The sequence below is a fragment of the Pleurodeles waltl genome, chromosome 4_1 (genome assembly GCF_031143425.1).
Source record: "Pleurodeles waltl isolate 20211129_DDA chromosome 4_1, aPleWal1.hap1.20221129, whole genome shotgun sequence".
In the NCBI taxonomy this organism is placed as follows: domain Eukaryota; kingdom Metazoa; phylum Chordata; class Amphibia; order Caudata; family Salamandridae; genus Pleurodeles; species Pleurodeles waltl.
Window position 1 is genome coordinate 789,039,749 of NC_090442.1, and position 18,326 is coordinate 789,058,074.

An 18,326-nucleotide genomic window follows, 5' to 3' on the forward strand; every position below is an offset into this window, starting at 1 on the left:
CCTCTCAGTGTGTGTATTTTGGCTCAGTCAGCAGTAAAGCAAAATACTTTAGCTTATGTGGGCAGAAGGAAGGGTAATTGGTTTGAAAGTGTACATTTAAAAGTGAAAATATGGTCACTAGGAAACAAAAAATCTGCTTCTAAAAAATGTGTGTGAACAGAGTGTTTTTCAAATTCCTGGATGGTGCAGGGCACTCTACGATGTATTAGCTAATTAATTTGCACATTTGACTGGCTTATCGGAGAGTTGGGATGAATGTTTGAATGAAGCAGATCCAGCAGACGTTTTGTCTTGCTTAAGAAAAATACCGATCGAAGGGAATGATCTTTCAGTTCTTGGCAGCCAGGGGTGGATACTTTTGTCTGCCTACAGAAAAATGCATGAAAAATGTAAACAGTTAGAAAGGATGAATGAACATTTGGAAAAGCAGCTTGTGGATTCAAAGAATAGTGTCACCATGTTATCTTGTCAGAATAAATTATTGCAAGATAAGGCTGACACGTATCAAACCATCGCAGAACGTGCTGCAATCAAAGTAGCTCAAAACAAATATCGTAAACGTAGAGGAAGGATAAATCAGAAAAGGGTTCATTTAGTCATTGCTGATGCTGGTTTGGACTTGTTCCCAGATTCGTCTTGGGATAGTGGTGTTTGGACCAGCAGTGATCCGTCAAACTCTAGTGATGAGGAGAGTAAAAAAGGTGGGGAACAGGGGAACTTCGAAAAGCAAAATGTAGTATGTACACAGCCAATATTTAGATGAAAATTGAAACACACACCACAAGATCCAGCAGGAGTTGCACTATATGCTCTAGAAGATTACACTCAGCAAGAAATAAATGATATAATGGATCGCTTTACACAGAGAACAGGGGAGTCCCTACTGCTTTGGTCGTGAGGTTGTTTGAAACCGGCGCTTCTGGTGTAATGTTCGATATTGTGGACTCTTGCAAGTTCTGTACTCTAATTTCTGACCCAGTAATACAGGATCAATCTAGGGGTTTTCAAGGACAACACCAGACCACTTTGTTACAAATAGTTGTTGATGGATGTAATCTTATGTACCCCACTGATTCAGAGTGGCCTCCCAATGTAAAACCCTGGTATACCTTACGAGATGCAGTGCAAAGAATTAAGGAGGAGGCAATTAAATCTGACATTTTCTTGGGCAATGCACACTAATTGTTAGATGGACCGCTTATTGTGCCAATAAGAAACAAAATATTTTGTCTTGCTCCACCTGCCTATAAGCAAGTAATTATGACTTTATTAATTAATCAAACAGGGCAGGCTTTGAAAGATGTACTAGAGGCGGTCAGAGAGTTAGGTGAATTAGGAATTTGGAGTAAACCCGAGAGATCTTCAAGGTCTGAGGGTTGCACGGATAACAACCGAGTGTTCAGGAAAGACATGTTTACGGCACTACTAAAAGATGGTGTCAAGAAAGAACAGATTATGGGATGGATACCAAAAGCCTCTGGGAAATGTACAGTAAAAGAGGTTTGGATCAAAAGGAAGGCAGCAAAAAGGTAAACAAGTATGATAACAAGTGTGAAACGCAGAACCAGTCACAGTTATCAGGGGAAGGGAAAGAAAGGGAGAGAAATGTTTCCTCATGAGAGAAAGAGGAAAACCTGGAAGGTGACTGGTTAACTTTTGAGAACAGGGACGGGGCAAGCCTGCTCGCAAATATGAAAGTATATAGTCAGACCTCAGTTGGGCAAAAGTTGACAGGTGTAAATCAGACTAGGAAACTGGCTAAGCTCCGGTACAAAGTTGGGCTCGTCAAGATAATAGACCTCATGCTGATTTAGAAATACATTGGAAACACAAAAATGTGCAAAATGTTCAAGCCTTAGTTGACACCGGGGCGGAGGCCTCTTTGATTTACGGAAACCCTACGAAGTTTAACGGACCGCATTACACCATCATAGGGTTGGGGGGAAGGTAGACCCCCACTGTGTAAACCACAGAACAAATGAAAATAGGGAGAGCAGGAAAAAGAAAATATACTGTGCTGATTGTGCCTCTTTTGGAATACATACTGGGCATTGACATTTTGAAAGGAATTACTTTGTATCCGGATGATGGTTGTTATCAGTTTGGAACAAAAAGATACATTTCAGTGGCAGCCATGAGAGAGGGCTGTTTAAGAATTCCCCCATTGAAGGTGCACCTGGCAACTAAAGTAATTCATTTGGAACAGTACTGCATTCCTGGAGGGCATGATGAAATAAGTGAAACTACAAAAGACATGATTGAGGCTGGTGTAATAGCTCTAACTACTACTGAATGAAACAATCCCCTGTGGCCGGTTAAACAACCTGGTGGGTGGTACAGAATCACAGTTGATTACAGTGAGATGAATAAACATAAACCCCCTTTGAAAGCTGCGGTCCCGGACACCATCACTTTGATTGAACAAATGCAGAAACAGACAGGGACATGGTATGCCACCGTCGATATTGGCAATGCATTCTTCTCTATACCCTTGGCGCCCAAATGTCAAGAACAATTCTTTTTTTCCCACTGCGGGAGATAGTTCTGAATGTTATCTTTGCCTCAAAGGTACATACAAAGTCCCACTACGTGCCACCGGCTGGTGGCAAAGCACCTGGATAAAGTATCTGCCATTCTAGGTGAGCATTTGACCCATTACATTGATGATGTGATGCTTCAGGGAGAGACAGAAAAACAGATGCAGATTCAGTTGGAGAGAGTGGTGGAACTCTTGCAGAGCAAAGGGTGGATGATTAACACAGATAAGACAGAAGGACCATCTCAAAATGTGAAGTTTATAGGCATTCAGTGGAATCAGGGACACAGAGAGGTGTTACCGCAAGCAAAGCAAATGATTCTTGAGTTTGCCACACCCCGCACTAAACAGGAGACACAGAGATTTATTGGATTGTTTGGTTTTTCGAGACAGCACATCCCTCATTTGAGTCAGATCTTGGCCCCTCTGTACAAAGTGACAAGGAAGAAACATGGGTTTCAATGGGGTAAAGAGCAGCAGTGTGCTTTTGATTTGGCAAAGGAAGCAATTCAACAGGCTAGTGGCCAGTGCAGGAGGGAGACACTGAGTTACATGAAACTGTTCAGGGACAATATGCAAATCGGAGGCTGTGGCAAAAACAAGGAAGGACAAGGGTGCCCCCTGGGGTTTTGGACTAGAAAACTAACTGACTCTGGGGAGCGCTATACTCCTTTTGAAAAACAGCTTTGGCCTGTTTTGGGCTCTAGTGGATAGTAAGCAAATAACACTAGGTCATTATGTAATTCTGAGACCTGAAATACCAACCATACAGTGGGTAATGAGTTCACCTAAATCTTACTGTATAGGACATGCACAGGAGGCTAGTATCATACACTGGAAATAGTACATACAAGACAGGGCTTGTGTAGGACCTGCAGGCACTGCAGCTCTACATGAACAGGTGTCAAAAGCCCCTGTACAGGATGAGGAGAGGATGCAGGAGGTACCACAGGTAAAAGAGTCACCAGTGAGATGGGGTGCACCATTTGAATCCTTGTCACCTAAGGATAGAAAGCATGTATGGTTTACTGATGTTTCATCCAAATACATGGGTACCAAAAGACATTGGAAAGCAGTGTCATACAATCCAGTTACCAAAAAGTTGTTGACCACCACAGGAGAAGGAAAAAGTAGCCAATATGCAGAAGGGTACCCTGTGTATCAGGCCCTGAAGCAAGAGCTGCCTGGGACTTGTCATATTTACACTGATTCTTGGTCCACTGCCAGTGGGCTAGCCACTTGGCTTCCCACATGGCATGCACATAATCGGTTTATCCACTCAAAGGAGGTGTGGGGCAAAGAGTTGTGGCAGGAAATGTAGGAAATGTTAGGACAAAGCACCATTACTGTATATCACGTGGATGCTCATTGTCCCATTGACTCACTAGAACACTGGTTCAATTCCCTCGCAGACGACAAAGCCAAAATTTCAGAGGCAGAAGTAGCAACTCTGAATTCTGACTTGGTGGGGATGGCTAAATGGGCGCACCAAAAATGTAGACACATGGGAGAAAAAGCCACTTACAGGTGGACAGAGATTAGAGGGGTGCACATTCCCATAGATTTGTTAAAAACTGTGATTTAGCAATGTCCTATTTGTCAGCACATACAACACAGATCTGTCCCGCAAACAGTCAAAGGTCAATTGAAGAGAGGAAAGTTACCAGGACAGATATGGCAAATTGATTACATTGGACCACTACCGATTAGTCGCGGGTGTCAATACGCCTGCACCGTAGTGGATACTTACTCTGGGTACCTGATTGCTGTCCCTTGCAAACGTGCTACTCAGCACAATACTATCAGAACTTTGGACTTGTTAATGTTATACTATGGAGTACCACTCGAGATCCAGAGTGACAATGGGTCACACTTCAAAGGCAAACTGGTGCAGGACTACTGCTCGCAGCACAATATTGAGTGGATATATCATATCCCTGATTATTCACAAGCCTCAGGACTGATTGGGAGAATGAAAGGCTTACTGAAAGCCCATCTGCGAAAATTGTCTGATGGAACTTTGAAAAACTGGAGAGAGCATTTAAATGAAGCCCTCCAGATTCTGAATAGCAGACCATTAACAAATGCTGAAACGCCCCTAATGAGAATGCTAACTCTAGCTGTGCAAATACAACCACATTTGACCACCAATAACATCATGTACTGGGAAATAAAACCTAGAGCTTTAGCTCCTTACAGAGCCACACCCGAATCTGCAGGTCTTGACACACATGCTTTACAAGCTTACAGACTGAAACCACGAGACATAGATCTGTGTGAAACAGGTGTTGGGGTACAGATTCCCCCAGAGCATTTTGGATTGCTTGCTCGTAGATCTGGGTTGGCCCTCAAAGGTATCCAGATTTTAGGGGGGGGAGGTGATTGATGCAGATTACCAAGGAGAAATCAAAGCTGATTTAGTCATACAAATCGGAGACAGAATTGCCCACCTTGTCATGATTCCAGTGTACGGAGGATTTGTGAGGAAGGGAACTGCCCCAGCCCTTTTTACTGTACATGGGGAGGGAGGTTTTGGTTCAACTGTCAAAAACCCTGGTGCTAAAGTGTGGGTGGGATCCCCAAATGGCCCTCCAGAACCTGCAGAAATTATAGCAAAGGGCCCCGATAATGCCCTGCTACTCATGAAACCAGGAAAGGAAAAATGGGAGCATATTCCAGCTGATAAATGTTATTTGCGAGAATTATCATACTTGTTTCTTTTACAGATCATACTACAGCTTGTCTTTGCCGTGAGTGTGCCGTGTGGTCTCCATTTAGGCATGTGCGTGTAGGGTCGGGAAAGACTTAACACCCCCAACCTCAACTTGATTGATCTACCACGTCGTGCAACACCTTTACTGCATCTAAATGACAACATTTGGATTAATTTGGTGCAGACCGTGCTCAACAGATCCTACTTCTGCATGCGCCATGAAAAGCACTGTGGATGTTTTATCAGCGTGTTTGATCGCCATACCAACACCAACAAGCATTTTGTTAGAAATTTTCAATACCACTAACCAGGATAAAGATGTGCATGAACATGACGTGGAAACCCACTTCAGTCCCTATGAGTATTGCAGGGACTGTCAGGAAACAATCAATGAGAAGTGGGACAATCTCACTCAGATAATTACATACAACATTACTACCGGTGACGTGTGTTACTACATGTCCTGCAATTTTCGTGAAGTTGGAAAATGCATTTGATTGCGCCTAGGAAAGAAAACATCAACTTTTCCAAAACATACCATGGGAACAAGGAGTTTTGTGCTTTTATCGAACAGACAGACATTGTAAAAACATGACGAATCACATGGCTTGTCATCATCTAGTGACTGCTGCCAGTCACATTAAACATGTCAAGTTGTCAGTTTGCTGGCTGTTGTCGTGTGGAAACCTTAATTTTAGCTACATTACAGCTAACATAACAGGCGGGCCGTGTACTTTCACACGCTTGGGACTTATAATGTTTCCATCTAACTCTATACATATTTGTTATCCTAGAGACACTATACAAATAGATGAAAATTGTGATTCAGATATTCAATTATTATCCCAATCAGAGTACGTAAGCTTAAGTCTTTCCATTGTAGGCGTGCCTGGTTTAGATGTATACAATACTACGGTGATAAACAAGTTAGCTTGTCTAATAGTTAAAAATATTAACCGTACTTCTATTGCTTTATCTGAATTTTTAGGTGATCTGCGTGGTACTAAAAAAGCTGCATTACAAAACAGGGCTGCTATAGACTACCTTTTGCTAAAACATAATCATGGTTGCAATGACTTTGAAGGCATGTGTTGTTTAAACCTTTCTGACCACTCTCAATCTATCCAGACCCACATTGATACACCATATACATTAGTGAAAGGGGTAAAACAGGATATGGATCAGGGATGGTGGGCCTGGTTGTTTCAGTGGTTACCTGATTTTGGACAATTACGCAAAGGTTTGGGTGGACTTTTTGTGGTATTAGCTCTTATTAAATCATTATATTGATGTGTACAATGTATTCCTAATTTGCTTGCAATGTTTAGAACGAAAAAAGTTGATTTTAAACCTACAGGCTACACGAGTCAGTGGTCAAAGGGCAGAATGTAGTGATATTTGTGTTTTGACCACTGACTTTGTGTCGCACCACTATGCACTTGGCTTAGCTGTCCAAATCACATTAGTGGTCAACAGTTACAGACTCCATTTTGTATTCAGCTTAGCCTTAGCCTTAGCCATTTTGTATCCAGCTTAGCCTTAGCTGCCACGTTAAAAGTGTGAGAAGTTTTCTGTACAAAACATGTTATGCAAAATGTTTTCTATTCTGAGTGTTCTTTTCTCACCAAAGGGCTACGACATAATATGGAGGAGTCAGCAAGATAAGGATGTACTAGACTGATGTTTATGGTACAGCAGGGAACGGCTTAGTTTTGGGAAAGACACCTCGGGATTTTGGCCAAGTTCCAACATGTTTCTTTCAAAGCTCACCTAAAATAGCCAGCATTTTTTAATACTTCTTACCGAGCGGGAGGGTTTTTTCCAGAAAGCTCCTTCCTCGTTTAAGGTATATAAGAGATCCAGGTCAACAGTGGGAAATTCAGAGACCTCAATCAGGATTTAGACGTCGAATGTCTGAAATATTTCCTGTGAGGGTTATCACTCTTTCTCGTTGCGGTCGAACCGGGGTCAACGAATTGCTGGCAGGAGAAAGATAAAGCACTAGACAGGCCCTACGATGATGCATTTTTATTAATTATTTGCTTTGCATTGTGTATGAATATATATATATATATATATATATATATATATATATATATATATATACATATATCAATATAGGTGTTTGCATCTTTGCATGTATATATTTGCTGTTTATAGATTGAAGATTCTGTGTACATGGTCTTACTTCCTTGTTGCACATTTTAAAGGTACACTTTTGGTTATACAGGCCTTCCTTCATGAGCCTTGCAAAAAGATATAATAAATGTTTTCTTCAGATTAAGAGGTGCATTCGAGAGAATCTTTTCAACTCCTCTCAGTGTGTGTATTTTGGCTCAGTCAGCAGTAAAGCAATACAAAAGTCTCCAGCAAAGTCATGACTATGTGATGGGGGAAATTCATCACCCTGTAGGTGGCTGTCTCAACTTCCATGTAACGTAATGGGACAAATCACTTAAAACGCACACACCGGTTGCAATGTCAGACCTGAGACATAATGTGTGGAACAATCAGTGTTGCAGATCCACTAGCAGTATTTCATTTACAGGCCCAGGGCACATGTACTATTACTTTACTAGGGACTTATAAGTAAATACAAAATGCCAATTTAATATAAGCCAATGTAAGAAGTTTATAAGAGAGACCACAAGCACTTTAGCACTGGTTAGCTTTGGTAAAGTGAAAAGAGTCCTGTGGCCAACAAAAACAAATTCAGCAAAAAACAGGAAGAATGAAGACAAAATATCTGGGGATGACAATGGAGAAAGGACCAACTCCTACACTGAGCTAGGAGGTAACTTGTTATCGCTTGACAAGTACATAAAAGAAACTTCAATTTGCAGGCAAGCTTTTAGCTTTGTTCAATGACAGTATATAAAACATATGTATGCACTATAACAATGTCACATCTATCGGTTGGTAAAATAATTTTCACTGATAAGTGATTACAATTTTTTGTATTTAACTCTTTTACAGAGCTACTCATCCCAATGTAGGGTATCACAGGGCTTTACATCATTCACATTATATACTGACAAGTATGTAAATCTGTGTGCGGGATGTTAAATAAGATAATGAGGGTTTTAAGGTGTAGGAATCACATATCATCTTTAGTAGCAGGGATTATATGTTAGGAGTGCAAGGCTGGGAGAAACACAAAATCGGGATTTAAAACGTAACACCGTGCTTGGTGTTGGCTGCACTAATACCCAAAGAAACTGTTTCAGCAGCCTTATAATAACAACAGTTTGAGAAAAAAACAATACGTTTCCGAACCCTGTATTGCAGTTTGCATACAGGCCCATTGATGCCTTTTCATTGCTCCCTTGGTATATTAGAAGAATTGCAGTGTATGAGCTACAAGTAATAAAATTATCTCTATGTTAAAAGCAGTAACCTACTTACCTATCTACATAAAATAAAATAAAAATCTGTTAACTGCATGTTACTCAATGTGCTTTGGAGGAGACACATTAACCCTTCATGCTACATTATTAATCTAAACTGTGTCTAGAAATTAACACAAAAACCTGCAGCAAGTGCATTAACTATAAGAGTTATCTTACCATTATTATTATTCAAAGAGAGTTACTGGGCACACAAAGCTCACTGCAGCAGATGCCTTAACTCCAAACAATATTTTAAAATGCAGCCTTTGCAACAAATTAACCTAGAACAGATTTACTGTGACGTTTATCCTTGTTGCCAATTTATTGTAGCAGAATAATATATATATGTATGTATATATATATATATATATATATATATATATATATACACACACACCCATAACACACACAACGTGGTCCTCTCGCAGTGCAGTGCACTCCACAGCTGGTGCCAGCATCTGGGATGGACCTCTCCACGTGAATATGACTCAAAATGATCAACTCTCCAATATTTACAAGAGGTTTCAGAATATTTACTTTAACAAATCATACAGACACCAGCCCTGAGATGTTAGAGGAAGGGGGTGGGGTAAACAGCACTGAATGCTCTAAGCACATGGTGTAAATGATCAAATATGCTAAACAGGACATTGAGGAAATAAAGAGAAATGTAAGATATTTAGGGGCCAAAATTCAATCATTAAAACAGGAGGAAGAAAGTAAGAAATTGAAACAAGCTATGGAAGCAAACTTAGATAAACATGAAAAGCAAGTTGAGGAACGCAAACACAGGAAGTTCATGAGGGAAAAAGAGGACTACACCAAGGGCAGGATTATAACTTTTGCTAAAAGATTTGGTTTTCTCAAGCAGCAGTTACATACAAGGCAGATTACATTTGAAGAGTCAATAGACACGATAAACAGTGGATCGGATACAGATCTCAGTGAAGGTGAGGGAACATCATCTGAGTAAGGAAAACTACTTTTTTAGATGAAGCTACTAAACATGGACCAGATAACACAAAGAGGCAGAGGGGGGGGATGAGAACGGGGCTGTGGAAGAGGAAAGACACCAGAAGGAAGAAATGGAGAACGACGAGAAGGGGGTCCAGAAAAGATAAGAGGTTACCCGCTACAAACAGACAAAAGAAATACTGGCACTACCATCTATTGAGAAAGAGGATGATAATCTTATAATAAATGTATCCAGTCACAAGCTCACAGAATAAAAACTGAGTTTGCTTAAAAAAGGCCTCACATTCTGCCCAGAAAAACATTTTGATTATGTGGAAATGAGAATAGCCCTGTATAAGTATGTCTGTAAGTTAATATTTGCAAAGTTTTTTTCCAAAATCGAACCGAAACCACACTCAGAGGTAATAATTGAACAAAAATTGGATTTGAAGGATGCATTTTACCTCATGTACAATTTACAAGGGGATGAGTTAACAGAGACACAAATATTAGAGGAACTTGATATTAACACAGATGTCTATAGGCACACTAAATTCAAACCGAGATCTAAATTCTGTCCCAACCTGACCCCTGGAAAAAAAAAATATATATTTCATGAACCTGTCATGGCAGATTTGGAAAAGGTGGGGAATGTTAATCATAGGGTCTCATTATGACCCTGGCAGTCACCAGACCACCAGGGTCACGGTCGGACCAACACCAAAGTAGCGGTCTGACCGCAACATTATGACAGTAGCTGGGCCACCACAGTCCAACCGCCGACACAGCCAGGCTGCTGCCAGCCTGCAGCCTGGCGGTCCCTACAGTTGTAATCTGCAAGCGTAGCGCTGCAAGCCGTGCTGCCCTGGGGACTACGAGTCCCCATCTGCCAGCATGTCCATGGAGGTTTACACCACCATGGAAAGGCTGGCGGAATGGGGGAATCGGGAGGTCCCCTGGGGGCCCTTGCAATGCTAATGCACTTGGCATGGGCTGTGCAGGGGCCCACATGCACAGCCACATCGCAAATTCCACTGCCCGAATTACAGGCAGTGGAATGCGCGACTGGTGCTGCTGCACTCGCCGCACCGCCACATTGCAGCTGGCTCCATTAGGAGCCGGCTGCAATGTTAAGGCCCTGTGGTGAAATCATAATAGGGATGGCGGGGTTCAGGCCGCACAGGGGCCGCCGGCGAAACTCATAATGAGGCCCATAATAATTGAATGGAAAATTTCAGTGTTGGTGAAAGTGAAGCACTTAGGAAGGACAATCAGAGGCTGGAAATCAAACCAGCAGACAAAGAAGGAAATATAATTATTTTGGAAAAATTTGACTATTTAGCAGAGGCACTCCATCAACCGACTGTGACTTCTAATTATTGCAAATTGACTGACAATCCTCTCAATGAGTTGACTCTAGATTTGCAAAACAAACTTAAAGGATGGCATTCTGAGGCTTTATTGAATGATGATATATTTTTTACCTAAGGTGCACAAAACACTGACCAAGCCCCTTGGCAGACCCATTATATCCAGCTGTGGGTCATTATATGAAAACATGTCTATCTATGTGGATCATTTTCTATAACACAAGGTGGTCACCTTAAATTCATACATAAAAGACGCAGGTGAGTTTTTTTAGATTATTGGAAATCATAGGGTGGTAAGATGGATATCTATTAGTCACTATAGTAACTTGGGCTTACAGTTTACATATAATATGAGCTAGAGTCTGGATGAATTCCTAGATGTTACAGTCTACATTAAGGAGAATCAAAATACAGATGAGACTCCATCGCAAAAAAAACAGTGACAAATAGATTCTTACACTGCTCGAGTTTTCATTCCAGGTCACTCAAGAAAAGCATTCCATATGGTGAGTTCATTAGGAGGAGGAGAAATTGTTCAAATATGAATGAAATGGAAGCTAAGTTTAAAGAAACTACACAGAGATTCCTGAAGAGAGGATACAAGTACAGGGACATTAAACAAGAGGAAGAGCGGGCAAGATCTTTGACACCTGCTCAAAGACTTGTCAACAAACCCAAACGTAGTTCCAAAGAGGGGAAAGAACAGACCACTATAAGATACATTTTTACATACAATAAAGAAAATCATTTCATCCTAAACATTTTGAATAAGTATTGGAGTATAATTAAGAAAGATGCAGATATTGGCAGACTATTGGGCGCAAGACCTGACATCACGTATAGAAAAGCACCCTCACTAGAAGATCATTTGGTCAAGAGCCATTTTGAGTTAATGAAACTGTTAATTTGGCTGCAAGAATTGAACAAAGGTTTCGTTTGCTGCAATAAATGGAAGGCATGTCGTATAGGCACCGATACTAGAGAATTCAGAGATTTTAAAGGTAATAAGATCTTTAAAAAGGAGAGGATAATGTGACACGTCGTATGTGGTCTACATTATTGAATGTCTCAGTGGACTTAGGTACGTGGGGAGCACAATATGTTCACTCCAGAAACGTATACTTGAACAAGTGAGAGACGAACAAAAGCAAGACATGAAATATGCCATGACTAAACCCCTCCAGATTCACAAGGGAGCAGACTGGCTGCATATACGGCACTATGGTATTGCTTGTGTGAATAAACATGACAGGGGTGGTGATAGATTGTTAAAATTGAGACTCTTGTAGTCAGATTTCATTAAACAGCTTAAAACAAAAATACTGAATGGACTAAATGGGGATGAAGAACTGTACAGTCATCTATAGCGCAAAAGAGAATTCTGAATCAGTTTGTTAGATAAGATTGTTGTACATAGATGGTCATCTTGTATACCCCGGAAATTATGAATTTGATGGCTCAAAAAAATCCATATGTACGTAATACACATTCGATTTAGGTGATTGTGATTGAGGAATAATAACATTGGCTGAATATATTGCCACTTATGAAGATATTGAGGCAATAGATATAATGGGTGGAAGTAGACACCAATTCTCTAGCGAAAGTGTATATGAAATTTAAGACAAAAGCCATGGTCAGACTTGCATATACATCTTCCTGATTAGGTGTGAAGGACAGACAGGGGGAATATACCCTTGAAGAGAGTTGCACACATACATATCTCTAAATGTTTGATATACATATGGCACCCACCTATAGTATATGAAACTGAACATAAGTGCCGTGGTCAGACTTGCATATACATCTTCCTGATTAGGTGTGAAGGGCAGACATAGGTATTATACCCTTGAAGACAGGTGCTGTTAGAAATGGGGTCTCTGGTTGGCAGTCAGTTTGCACTCTACCCAAGCAGGGACCCTCACTCTAGCCAGGGTAAGGGAGTTACACTCCTATGACAACCCTTGCTCACCCCCTTGGTAGTTTGGCACAAGCAGTCAGACTTATGTCAAAGGCAGTGTGTAAAGTATTTGTACCAACACACACAGTAAGACAGTGAAAACACTAAAAAAGGGACACAACACAAGTTTAGAACAATAGCTAATATGTATGTAAATCAAACAAGACCAAAACAACAAAAATCCCACATACATAAGCAAAGTTATGATATTTTGTAAGAAAAAGGAGTCTTAATCCATAGCAATCAATTGATTCATTGTTTTACACAAAGTACCTGGTTCTCGTAAAAAATAAAGCTCCAAGGGCGAGTGTGAATCGGAAAAGTCAGCAATGTGTTGATTACTTAGTCACAAGTGAGGCCGTGCATCGTTTCTTTGCTGGTCCAGTAGGCAATGTGTCTTTTTTCTCACCCGCAGAAGAACAATGTGTCAATTTCCAGAAGGGCAACCTCGGGTCTATGCAGGTTCACTGTGGTTTAGACACCCAGCGGCGATACGTGCAAAATTCCTGCACACGGTGGTGAACACCACTTGGCAGGGTAGGAGTCTCAGCAAGCGCGACAAGGTGCTTGAAGAGGAAGTCTTTGATGGCTCTGAGACTTGGAGACAGTTCACAAGCAGGAAAACAAAGCAAAGTCCAGTTTTTGTTATCTTAGGGGCAGAAGGAGCAACTTCAGGACAACCCATCAAAGCACACTCACAGGCAAAGGGGCAGTACTCTTCCTTCAGGTCTTCAGCTCTTGTTCTTGGCAGAGGTTTCTCTTGATCCAGAAGTAATCTAAAAATCTGGGGTTTTGGGACCCCTACTTAAACCCCTTTCTGCCCTTAAAGTAGGCAAACCCCAAAGGTAAGTCTCTGTTGTTCACAAGATCCTGCCTTGCCCAGGCCTGGCCCCAGACACACACCAGGGGGTTGGAGATTGCATTGTGTGAGGACAGGCACTGCCCTTTCAGGTGTGAGTGTCAGCTCCTCCCTCCCCACTCTAGCCTAGGAGACGCATCAGGATATGCAGGCTACACCCCAGCTCCCTTTGTGTCACTGTCTAGAGGGAATTCACAAACAGCCCAACTGTCAGTCTAAGCCAGGAGCAGATTCCACAAGCAGGAAGAGGCACAGAAAGGCTAAGCAGGAAAATGCCCACTTTCTAAAAGTGGCATTTTCAAACCGACAATCTAAACACCAACTTTACCAAAAAGTGTATTTTTAAATTGTGAGTTTAGAGACCCCATCTGCATTTCTCTATCTGCTTCCAATGGGAAACTGCACTTAAAAGATACTTTAAGGCAGTCCCCATGGTAACCTATGAGAGAGATACACCTTGCAACAGTGAAAACCGATTTTGGCAGTATTTCACTATCAAGACATGTAAAACACATCAGTACAGGTCCTAACTTTAGCATATATCGCGCCCTGCAATTGGGACTTCCAAGGGCCTACCTTAGGGGTGTGTTACTTGTACAAAAAAGGGAAGGTTTGGGCCTGGCAAGTGGGTACACTTGCAAGGTAGAATTGGCAATTCAAAACTGTGCACACAGACATTGCAGTGGCAGGTCTGAGACATGTTTACAGGGCTACTCATGTGGGTGGCACAATCAGTGCTGCAGGCCCGCTAGTAGCATTTGATTTACAGGCTCTGGGCACCTCTATTGCACTTTGCTAGGGACTTACCAGTAAATCAAATATGCCAATCAGGGATAAACCAATCACCGATACAATTTAGAGAGCATGTGCACCACTTTAGCAGTGGTTAGCAGTGATAAGGTGGCCAGAGTCCTAAAGCCATCAAAAACTGGCCAAAAAACATAGGAGGAAGGAGGCAAAAAGTTTGGGGATGACCCTGCAAAAAGTGCCAGGTCCAAAAGGTGCACACACATATCCCCTTATAAGTGATATGGGTACAGCACTCCCCTATAGGAATGAATAGTATATCAACAAAATATCATTTTGACATGCCAGACAGGGATGTCATAGGGATTTTCAATGTGAAGGTAATTTCCTAGTGATAATGTACACGAGTATTAGTATGTGGTCAGAGTTACAGACACATCTCCTTGTTGGAGTGATACAAATAGATAGGGGTACCATACCCTTGATCATAGCAACATACATATTTATCCAATAAAATGAATAGAGCTTGCATGGAGATTACATTGTTTGGCATCCAATGAGAATGTGTTAAGGGAACATATAAGTTACGGGACCTGCAATGCTCATTGTTTGATGACCCAATAAGATATATGGTTCTAGGATAAAATGAAAAAGTATACAATACTACATTGCCAGTGATCTTTAGCAAAGACATTAGTGCATTGTTTAAATCACAGATTTGGATGGGTTTGTGGTGGTGGAGTGAAACAACCAACTACAAATCCCACAATGCCTATTGTCACTTCTAAATGTTGCAATGCAGAGTCACTGAAATGAATTAACCATTGTCACATTAACTAATGAGTTCAGTATAGTGATAAGGTGTTAGATACCCTTTACGATAGTTTTGTAGAAACATTGAGAAATGTTTGAATGAGAGATGTGATGTGTTTGACACAGCAGTTTTAACTGCCAACATAGTTCCGCTATGTGTGAAAAGTACTGCTCAATATGATAATGACAAAGTGACGCAGGTGAGAGGGTATTGGAATGTCCTCCTATATAGATGATGTTACACTGGGTAAATGAGGTGTTTGTACATAATACTTTTATTTTTTTAATGAGTATGACTACATGTCCCAGAATGCTTCCTAATGGCTAGGAATGGGGCAGTATAAATAGATGACATACAAAATGCATTAATTTACTGTGATCAAGAGTTTTTCAGTTGAAAAGCATCAGAGGTGGCTTTGTATGCTCTTATGATCATTACATTTTGTTATTGAATCTCCTCTAGTGCAGCATGATCGTGCTGATGGATATATATATATATATATATATATATATATATATATATAAATATACATATGTATATATATAAATATATATAGTCACTGAAAAAAACAAAGGTTACAGGGACATTATAGTTAGGAAATATAATTTAAAAAAACTGAAATTCACTAAAAAAACCACAAAGGTTACAGGGATGTTATAGCTAAGATTTGAATATACTCGTAAAAAACCGTTGAAATTAAGCAGTTACAGTTATTTCAAGTAACTATAACTCGTGCCCTAAGGTAACTAATTGGAGTGGTAAAATGTCATTTATACTTTTAATGATGTTATGGAAGTTGTCATGAGTGTTTAAATATCGGGGGTAATTAGCAGTGCATGGCGAGAGCAGCTGCTACAGCAGCTCCCTCTCTGTAAGAGCAGTTTCATCTGTCTGCCTGCCTGCATCTCCACGGGCATGGAGACGGAGGAAACCTGAGTTCCGATGAAGGGAGAGCTGATTTACAGCTCTCACATCATTGAAGCACAGTGTTTGTTGTGACTTGGCGGCAGTTTCAAAGCTGCTACCAAGTCACAGCAAACAGCTATGTCCGGGGTGGGCACCCCTCGACATAGTGCAAGCCAGCTCAGGGCCATCAGTGGCTCCTTGAGGGGGTCCACGTGACCCCCTTCCACTGTACATAGCCCCGGGGAGGTGGCAGTCCCCGGCGTGCAGGGGCTGCAAGGCCCCCTGCACCTATTTCAATCATCACCTGGGGTAGGTGGCGGCCCCGGGGCTAAAAGAAGCCCTAGGACCTGGGCTTTGTGTGCCCCTCCCTGGTACCTGGCCCACCCGGGGGCTAATTAAAAGAAAAGGGCAGGAGATCCCCCCTTTTTTAATAAACTAATGGAAATATCTGCGTATCTTTCTGATTTTTCTTTTAATGCTTTTAAGCTCTGGCGGGGTCCCTCAGGGAACCCAGCACTAGAGCTAAGGGTCAGGATGACTCTACCGTGGCCCTTTTTTCACTTTGTTTTCAGGTACTCAGCTGAACCTGAGTCCCAAGATCGCTGCCAACACTCCTTTGAAGAAGTTTTGCCAGCCAATCACATATCAGCACGGAGATAGTTGGATCCGTGGAGAATCAGCATCCCTATATATTTATATTTTCTGGCCTTAAATTTCTCCAAGACTACTGAATGGATTTCTGCAAAAACACCAAAAGTGTGATCTGCGCAGCATAGCAAGTCAGTGGTCTGGGCTGTACGCGTGTCTAATGGACCTATGGAAAAATTAAAGAGGAAAACATGTTTTGGGACCGCTCCCTTTTTCTCAGCCCGTGCTTGACAGATCACCCTGAAACTTTTCATACAGCAGCTGCACTGACCAAAGTATACGTTTTGAAAATTTCGTGAAGATTCATCAAGCAGCGCCAAAGTTATAGGCAAAACAAAAAACGCTCCGTCTAAGGAAACTAGGTTCTAACTATAACTACCTAGTGGCGACCGGACTAGGTTTTATATATATATATATATATATATATATATATATATATATTTTTTTTTTTTTTTTTACATATATATATGCTCACTATCAGGCGGCTTTTCATGACTCCGCCCCGTTTTTGTTGCCACACCTTGACCTCCTATGTATGGGTTCCTGGAGTAAAGTTTTTTCCAATGCCAGCACTGGTGGGTTCGGATAAAAAACACTGCCAAAACTGCCCTTTAGCAATCACAGCCAGTAAGGAGCAAACGAGTTACACTGCTGGTGATAAGTGACATGTTAATGCCCCAAAAAAAGCACCGTGGAAGTGCGTGGATTTCATAAAGAAAAAACATGAAAATACAGTAAAAACTGTGATTTGGATGTCAAATGTCCAAGTCTCTGGAGAAGCCCCGAAACAGTCCCTCAGTGCAAACCAGATGGTGAGCAGTATAACCTCAGCTCCTTCTTGTCCCCTTTTTCAGGTCAGGCTAAACTGTGAATACTACAGTTTCGTTGAACCCACATGAATGTTGCTATATTGAAGCCCAAAACTGCACGTTCAGTCCCTTCTCAATCTTCAAAGCTATCAGATGACCTTTGTTTGGCGGGGAGAACATTTTACCTTAATTTATTGTCCTCCAGGCCTTTCTCTAAACCAGTAATTAAACATAGCGCCAAGTTCATAACATTTTACCTAAAGGACCAGTTTGGAAAGCAAAAAAACATTAACAGCCAAGCAGCAAAAGAACATCCAATTAAGAAACGTCCGCTACTTTAAAGCATAATACCCGCGTGCCACATGCAGCTCCAAGGGGTTGCGACTACATGAACAGGAGAAGATGAGACACCCTGTGGTCGGCCCCTGTAGACCCGGCAGGTTTCAGCACATCGACCATAATAGCCCCGCGACAGAGGAAGCATTCGCTTGGAAGGTTTTCCGTCAGTACTGGTGATGTCTCTGCGCATACTGCATCGGAAATATAGCTTCACTGGCACACTTTTATGAACCAATCATCGCTGTAACCCAGGTGTATATATATATATATATATATATATAT